Here is an 8,292-nt window from a genome sequence, read left to right as displayed (position 1 = left end):
TTGCTCGCTCAGTACCTCAGATAGTTCTCCCTCAGTACCTCAGAAAGTGCTTACTCAATACCTCACAAAGTGCTCCCTCAATACTTCAGCAAGTGGTCCCTCAGTACCCCAGATAGTTCACCCTCAGTACCTCAGATGGTACTCGCTCAGAACCTCAGATAGTGCTTCCTCAGTACGTCAGAAAGTGCTCCCTCAGTACCTCAGAAAGTTCTCCCTCAATATCTCAGAAAGTGCTCCCTCAGTACCTCAGATAGTTCTCCCCCAGTACCTCAGAAAGTGCTCCCTCAATACCTCAGAAAGTGCTCCCTCAATACCTCAGAAAGTGCTCCCTCAGTACCTCAGATAGTACTCACTCAGAACCTCAGCTAGTGCTTCCTCAGTACGTCAGAAAGTGCTCCCTCAATACTTCAGAAACTGCTCACTCAGTACCTGAGAGAGTTCTCCCTCAGTATCTTAGATAGTTCTCACTCAGTACCTCAGAAAGTGCTCCCTAAATACCTCAGAAACCGCTCCCTCTGTACCTCAGATTTTGCTCCCTTAATACCTCAGAAAGTGCTCCCTTAGTACCTCAGATAGCTCTCCCTCAGTACCTCAGATAGTTCTCGCTCAGTACCTCAGAGAGTGCTTCCTCAATACCTCAGAAGTTGTTCCCTCAGTACCTCAGATAGTGCTCCCTCAATACCTCAGAAAGTGCTCCCTTAGTACCTCGGAAAGTGCTTCCTCAATACCTCAGAAAGTGCTCCATCAATACCACAGATAGTTCTCCCTCAGTACCTCAGAGAGTGCTTCCTCAATACCTCGGAAAGTGCTCCCTCAGTACTTCAGATAGTGCTCCCTCAATACCTCAGAAAGTGCTCCCTCAGTACCTCATAAAGTGCTCCCTCAATACTTCAGAAAGTGCTTCCTCAATACCTCAGAAAGTGCTCCCTCAGTACCTCAGAAAGTGATCCCTCAATACCTCAGAAAGTGCTTCCTCAATACCTCAGAAAGTGCTTCCTCTGACACTCAGAAATTGCTCCCTCAGTACCTCAGGTAGTGCTCCCTCAATACCTCAGAAAGTGCTCCTTCAATACCTCAGATAGTTCTCCCTCAGAACCTCAGAAAGTGCTCCCTCAGAACCTCAGAAAGTGCTACCTCAGTACCTCAGAAAGTGCTCCCTCAGTACCTCAGATAGTCCTCCCTCAATACCTCAGAAAGTGCTCCCACAATACCACAGAAAGTGCTTCCTCAATACCACAGAAAGTGCTTCCTCAATACCTCAGATAGAGCTCCCTCAATACCTCAGAATGTGCTTCCTCAGTACCTCAGATAGTGCTCCCTCAATACCTCAGAAACTGCGCACTCAATACCTCAGAAAGTGCACCCTCAGTACCTCTGATAGTGCTCCCTCTATAACACAGAAAGTGCTCCCTCAATACCTCATACAGTGCTTCCTCAATACATCAGATTGTGTTCCCTCAATACCTCAGAAAGTGCTCCCTCAACACCTCAGAAAGTGCTCCATGAATACCTCAGATAGTTCTCCATCAGTACCTCAGATAGTTCTCCCTCAGTACCTCAGATAGTTCTCCCTCAGTACCTCAGAAAGTGCTTCATCAATACGTCAGAAAGTGCTTCCTCAACACCTCAGAAAGTGCACCCTCAGTACCTCAGATAGTTCTCCCACAATACCTCAGAAAGTGCACCCTCAATACATCAGAAAGTGCTCCCTCAATACCTCAGAAAGTGCTCCCTCAGCACCTCAGATAGTGGTCCCTCAATACCTCAGACAGTGCTCTCTCAATACTTCAGAATTTGGTCCCTCAGTGCCTCTCATAGTTCTCCCTCAGTACCTCAGAAAGTGCTCCCTCAGTACCTCAGATCGTGCTTCCTCAGTACCTCCGAAGGTGCTCCCTCAATACCTCAGATAGTGCTTCCTCAGTACCTCAGAAAGTGCTCCCTCAATACCTCAGAAAATGCTCCCTCAGTACGTCAGATAGTCCTCCTTCAATACCTCAGAAAGTGCTCCCTCAATACCTCAGAAAGTGCTTCCTCAATACCTCAGAAAGTGCTTCTTCAATACCTCAGAAAGTGTTCCCTCAGTACCTCAGATAGTGCTCCCTCAGTACCTCAGAAAGGGCTCCCTTAATACCTCAGAAAGCGCTCCCTCAGTACCTCATAAAGTGCTTCCTCATCAAATCAGATTGTTTTCCCTCAATACCTCAGAAAGTGCTTCCACAATACCTCAGAAAGTGCTCCCTCAATACCTCAGATAGTTCTCCCTCAGTACCTCAGATAGTTCTCCCTCAGTACCTCAGAAAATGCTTCAATACCTCAGAAATTGCTTCCACAACACCTCAGAAAGTGCACCCTCAGTACCTTAGATAGTGCTCCCTCAATACCTCAGAAAGTGCTCGCTCAATACCTCATAAAGTGCTTCCTCAATACATCAGATTGTGTTCCCTCAATACCTCAGAAAGTGCTTCCTCAATACCTCAGAAAGTGCTCCCTCAGTACCTCAGATAGTGCTCCCTCAATACCTCAGAAAGTGCTCCTTCAATACCTCAGATATTTCTCCCTCAGTACCTCAGAAAGTGCTCCCTCAATACCTCAGAAAGTGCTCCCTCAATACCTCAGAAAGTGCTTCCTCAATGCCTCATAACATGCTCCCTCAGTACCTCAGATAGTGCTCCCACAATACCTCAGAAAATGCTCCCTCAATACCTCAGAAAGTGCTTCCTCAATACTTCAGAAAGTGGTCCTTCAGTTCCTCAGATAGTGCTCCCTCAATGCCTAGATGGTACTCGCTCAGAACCTCAGATAGTGCTTCCTCAGTACGTCAGAAAGTGCTCCCTCAGTACCTCAGTAAGTTCTGCCTCAATATCTCAGATCGTGCTTCCTCAGTACCTCAGATAGTCCTCCCTCTGTACCTCAGAAAGTGCTCCCTCAATGCCTCAGAAAGTGCTTCCTCAATACCTCAGATAGTTCTCCCTCAGTACCTCAGAAAGTGCTTACTCAATACCTCACAAAGTGCTCCCTCAATACTTCAGCAAGTGGTCCCTCAGTACCCCAGATAGTTCTCCCTCAGTACCTAGATGGTACTCGCTCAGAACCTCAGATAGTGCTTCCTCAGTACGTCAGAAAGTGCTCCCTCAGTACCTCAGTAAGTTCTGCCTCAATATCTCAGAAAGTGCTCACTCAGTACCTCAGATAGTTCTCCCCCAGTACCTCAGAAAGTGCTCCCTCAATACCTCAGAAAGTGCTCCCTCAATACCTCAGAAAGTGCTCCCTCAGTACCTCAGATTGTACTCACTCAGAACCTCAGCTAGTGCTTCCTCAGTACGTCAGAAAGTGCTCCCTCAATACTTCAGAAACTGCTCACTCAGTACCTGAGAGAGTTCTCCCTCAGTATCTTAGATAGTTCTCACTCAGTACCTCAGAAAGTTCTCCCTAAATACCTCAGAAACCGCTCCCTCTGTATCTCAGATATTGCTCCCTTAATACCTCAGAACGTGCTCCCTTAGTACCTCAGATAGCTCTCCCTCAGTACCTCAGATAGTTCTCGCTCAGTACCTCAGAGAGTGCTTCCTCAATACCTCAGAAGTTGTTCCCTCAGTACCTCAGATAGTGCTCCCTCAATACCTCAGAAAGTGCTCCCTTAGTACCTCGGAAAGTGCTTCCTCAATACCTCAGAAAGTGCTCCATCAATACCACAGATAGTTCTCCCTCAGTACCTCAGAGAGTGCTTCCTCAATACCTCGGAAAGTGCTCCCTCAGTACTTCAGATAGTGTTCCCTCAATACCTCAGAAAGTGCTCCCTCAGTACCTCATAAAGTGCTCCCTCAATACCTCAGAAAGTGCTTCCTCAATACCTCAGAAAGTGCTCCCTCAGTACCTCAGAAAGTGATCCCTCAATACCTCAGAAAGTGCTTCCTCAATACCTCAGAAAGTGCTTCCTCTGACACTCAGAAATTGCTCCCTCAGTACCTCAGATAGTGCTCCCTCGATACCTCAGGAAGTGCTCCCTCAATGCCTCAGAAAGTTCTTCCGCAATACCTCAGATAGTGCTCCCTCAATACCTCAGAAAATGCTTCCTCTGACCCTCTGAATGTGCTCCCTCAATACCTCAGAAAGTGGTCCCTCAGTACCTCAGATAGTTCTCCCTCAAGACCTCAGATGGTACTCGCTCAGAACCTCAGATAGTGCTTCCTCAGTACGTCAGAAAGTGCTCCCTCAGTACCTCAGAAAGTGCTCCTTCAATACCTCAGAAAGTGCTCCCTCAGTACCTCAGATAGTACTCACTCAGAACCTCAGATAGTGCTTCCTCAGTACGTCAGAAAGTGCTCCCTCAATACTTCAGAAATTGCTCACTCAGTACCTCAGAGAGATCTCCCTCAGTACCTCAGAAAGTGCTTACTCAATACCTCAGAAAGCGCTCCCTCAATACTTCAGCAAGTGGTCCCTCAGTACCTCAGATAGTTCTCCCTCAGTACCTCAAATGGTACTCGCTCAGAACCTCAGATAGTGCTTCCTCAGTACGTCAGAAAGTGCTCCCTCAGTACCTCAGAAAGTGCTCCCTCAATACCTCAGAAAGTGCTCCCTCAGTACCTCAGATAGTTCTCCCCGAGTACCTCAGAAAGTGCTCGCTCAATACCTCAGAAAGTGCTCCCTCAATACCTCAGAAAGTGCTCCCTCAGTACCTCAGATAGTACTCACTCAGTACCTCAGATAATGCTTCCTCAGTACGTCAGAAAGTGCTCCCTCAATACTTCAGGAACTGCTCACTTAGTGCCTCAGAGAGTTCTCCCTCAGTACCTTAGATAGTTCTCACTCAGTACCTCAGAAAGTGCTCCCTAAATACCTCAGAAACTGCTCCCTCAGTACCTCAGATATTGCTCCCTTAATACCTCAGAAAGTGCTCCCTCAGTACCTCAGGTAGCTCTCCCTCAGTACCTCAGATAGTTCTCCCTCAGTACCTCAGAGAGTGCTTCCTCAATACCTCATAACTTGTTCCCTCAGTACCTCAGATAGTGCTCCCTCAATAGCTCAGAAAGTGCTCCCTCAGTACCTCGGAAAGTGCTTCCTCAATACCTCAGAAAGTGCTCCATCAATACAACAGATAGTTCTCCCTCAGTACCTCAGAAAGTGCTCCCTCAGTACCTCTGAAAGTGCTCCCTCAATACCTCAGATAGTTCTCCCTCAATGTCTCAGATAGTGCTCCCACAATACCTCGGATAGTTCTCCCTCAATACCTCAGATAGTGCTCCCGCAGTACCTCAGAGAGTGCTCCCTCAATACCTCAGAAAGTGCTCCCTCAGTACCTCAGATAGTACTCACTCAGAACCTCAGCTAGTGCTTCCTCAGTACGTCAGATAGAGCTTCCTCAATACCTCAGAAAGTGCTCCCTCAATACCTCAGAAAGTGCTTCCTCAATACCTCAGAAAGTGCTCCCTCAGTACCTCAGAAAGTGATCCCTCAATACCTCAGAAAGTGGTCCCTCAGTACCTCAGATAGTTCTCCCTCAGTACCTCAAATGGTACTCGCTCAGAACCTCAGATAGTGCTTCCTCAGTACGTCAGAAAGTGCTCCCTCAGTACCTCAGAAAGTGCTCCCTCAATACCTCAGAAAGTGCTCGCTCAGTACCTCAGATAGTTCTCCCCGAGTACCTCAGAAAGTGCTCGCTCAATACCTCAGAAAGTGCTCCCTCAATACCTCAGAAAGTGCTCCCTCAGTACCTCAGATAGTACTCACTCAGCACCTCAGATAGTGCTTCCTCAGTACGTCAGAAAGTGCTCCCTCAATACTTCAGAAACTGCTCACTTAGTACCTCAGAGAGTTCTCCCTCAGTACCTTAGATAGTTCTCACTCAGTACCTCAGAAAGTGCTCCCTAAATACCTCAGAAACTGCTCCCTCAGTACCTCAGATATTGCTCCCTTAATACCTCAGAAAGTGCTCCCTCAGTACCTCAGATAGCTCTCCCTCAGTACCTCAGATAGTTCTCCCTCAGTACCTCAGAGAGTGCTTCCTCAATACCTCAGAACTTGTTCCCTCAGTACCTCAGATAGTGCTCCCTCAATACCTCAGAAAGTGCTCCCTCAGTACCTCGGAAAGTGCTTCCTCAATACCTCAGAAAGTGCTCCATCAATACAACAGATAGTTCTCCCTCAGTACCTCAGAAAGTGCTCCCTCAGTACCTCTGAAAGTGCTCCCTCAATACCTCAGATAGTTCTCCCTCAATGTCTCAGATAGTGCTCCCACAATACCTCGGATAGTTCTCCCTCAATACCTCAGATAGTGCTCCCGCAGTACCTCAGAGAGTGCTCCCTCAATACCTCAGAAAGTGCTCCCTCAGTACCTCAGATAGTACTCACTCAGAACCTCAGTTAGTGCTTCCTCAGTACGTCAGATAGTGCTTCCTCAACACCTCAGAAAGTGCTCGCTCAGTACTTCAGATAGTGCTCCCTCAATACCTCAGAAAGTGCTCCCTCAGTACCTCATAAAGTGCTCCCTCAATATCTCAGAACTTGTTCCCTCAGTACCTCAGATATTGCTCCCTCAATACCTCAGAAAGTGCTCCCTCAGTACCTCAGATAGTTCTCCATCAGTACCTCAGAAAGTGCTTCATCAATACGTCAGAAAGTGCTTCCTCAACACCTCAGAAAGTGCACCCTCAGTACCTCAGATAGTTCTCCCTCAATACCTCAGAAAGTGCACCCTCAATTCCTCATAAAGTGCTTCCAGAATACATCAGAGTGTGTTCCCTCAATACCTCAGAAAGTGCTTCCTCAATACCTCAGAACTTGTTCCCTCAGTACCTCAGATAGTGCTCCCTCAATACCTCAGAAAGTGCTCCCTTAGTACCTCGGAAAGTGCTTCCTCAATACCTCAGAAAGTGCTCCATCAATACCACAGATAGTTCTCCCTCAGTACCTCAGAGAGTGCTTCCTCAATACCTCGGAAAGTGCTCCCTCAGTACTTCAGATAGTGCTCCCTCAATACCTCAGAAAGTGCTCCCTCAGTACCTCATAAAGTGCTCCCTCAATACCTCAGAAAGTGCTTCCTCAATACCTCAGAAAGTGCTCCCTCAGTACCTCAGAAAGTGATCCCTCAATACCTCAGAAAGTGCTTCCTCAATACCTCAGAAAGTGCTTCCTCTGACACTCAGAAATTGCTCCCTCAGTACCTCAGGTAGTGCTCCCTCAATACCTCAGAAAGTGCTCCTTCAATACCTCAGATATTTCTCCCTCAGTACCTCAGATAGTGCTCCCTCAATACCTCAGAAAGTGCTTCCACAATACCTCAGAAAGTGCTGCCTCAATACCTCATAACTTGCTCCATCAGTACCTCAGATAGTGCTCCCACAATACCTCAGAAAATGCTCCCTCAATACCTCAGAAAGTGCTTCCTCAATACCTCAGAAAGTGCTCCCTCAATACCTCAGAAAGTGCTTCCTCAATACCTCAGAAAGTGCTCCCTCAGTACCTCAGATAGTCCTCCCTCAAAACCTCAGATAGTGGTCCCTCAATACCTCAGAAAGTGCTTCCACAATACTTCAGAAAGTGGTCCCTCAGTACCTCAGATAGTTCTCCCTCAGAACCTCAGAAAGTGCTCCCTCAGTATGTCAGATCGTGCTTCCTCAGTACCTCAGAAAGTGCTCCCTCAGTACCTCAGATAGTCCTCCCTCAATACCTCAGAAAGTGCTCCCACAATACCTCAGAAAGTGCTTCCTCAATACCACAGAAAGTGCTTCCTCAATACCTCAGATAGAGCTCCCTCAATACCTCAGAATGTGCTTCCTCAAAACCTCAGAAAGTGCTTCCTCAGTACCTCAGATAGTGCTCCCTCAATACCTCAGAAACTGCGCCCTCAATACCTCAGAAAGTGCACCCTCAGTACCTCTGATAGTGCTCCCTCTATAACACAGAAAGTGCTCCCTCAAGACCTCATACAGTGCTTCCTCAATACATCAGATTGTGTTCCCTCAATACCTCAGAAAGTGCTCCCTCAACACCTCAGAAAGTGCTCCATGAATACCTCAGATAGTTCTCCCTCAGTACCTCAGATAGTTCTCCCTCAGTACCTCAGATAGTTCTCCCTCAGTTCTTCAGATAGTGAGGAACAAGTTCTGAGGTATTGAGGAAGCACTCTCTGAGGTACTGAGGGAGAACTATCTGAGGTACTGAGGGAGAACTATCTGAGGTACTGAGGGAACACTTTCTGAGGTATTAAGGGAGCACTATCTGACGCATTGAGGGAGCAATATCTGAGGTACTGAGGGAGCACTTTCTGAGGGTCAGAGGAAGCACTTTCTG

This window comes from Chiloscyllium plagiosum, unplaced genomic scaffold, assembly GCF_037043375.1.
Source record: "Chiloscyllium plagiosum isolate Xiang-an unplaced genomic scaffold, Cpla_swu_hap1 HiC_scaffold_38, whole genome shotgun sequence".
Classification (NCBI taxonomy): domain Eukaryota; kingdom Metazoa; phylum Chordata; class Chondrichthyes; order Orectolobiformes; family Hemiscylliidae; genus Chiloscyllium; species Chiloscyllium plagiosum.
Note: the sequence above shows the minus strand (reverse complement) of the source record.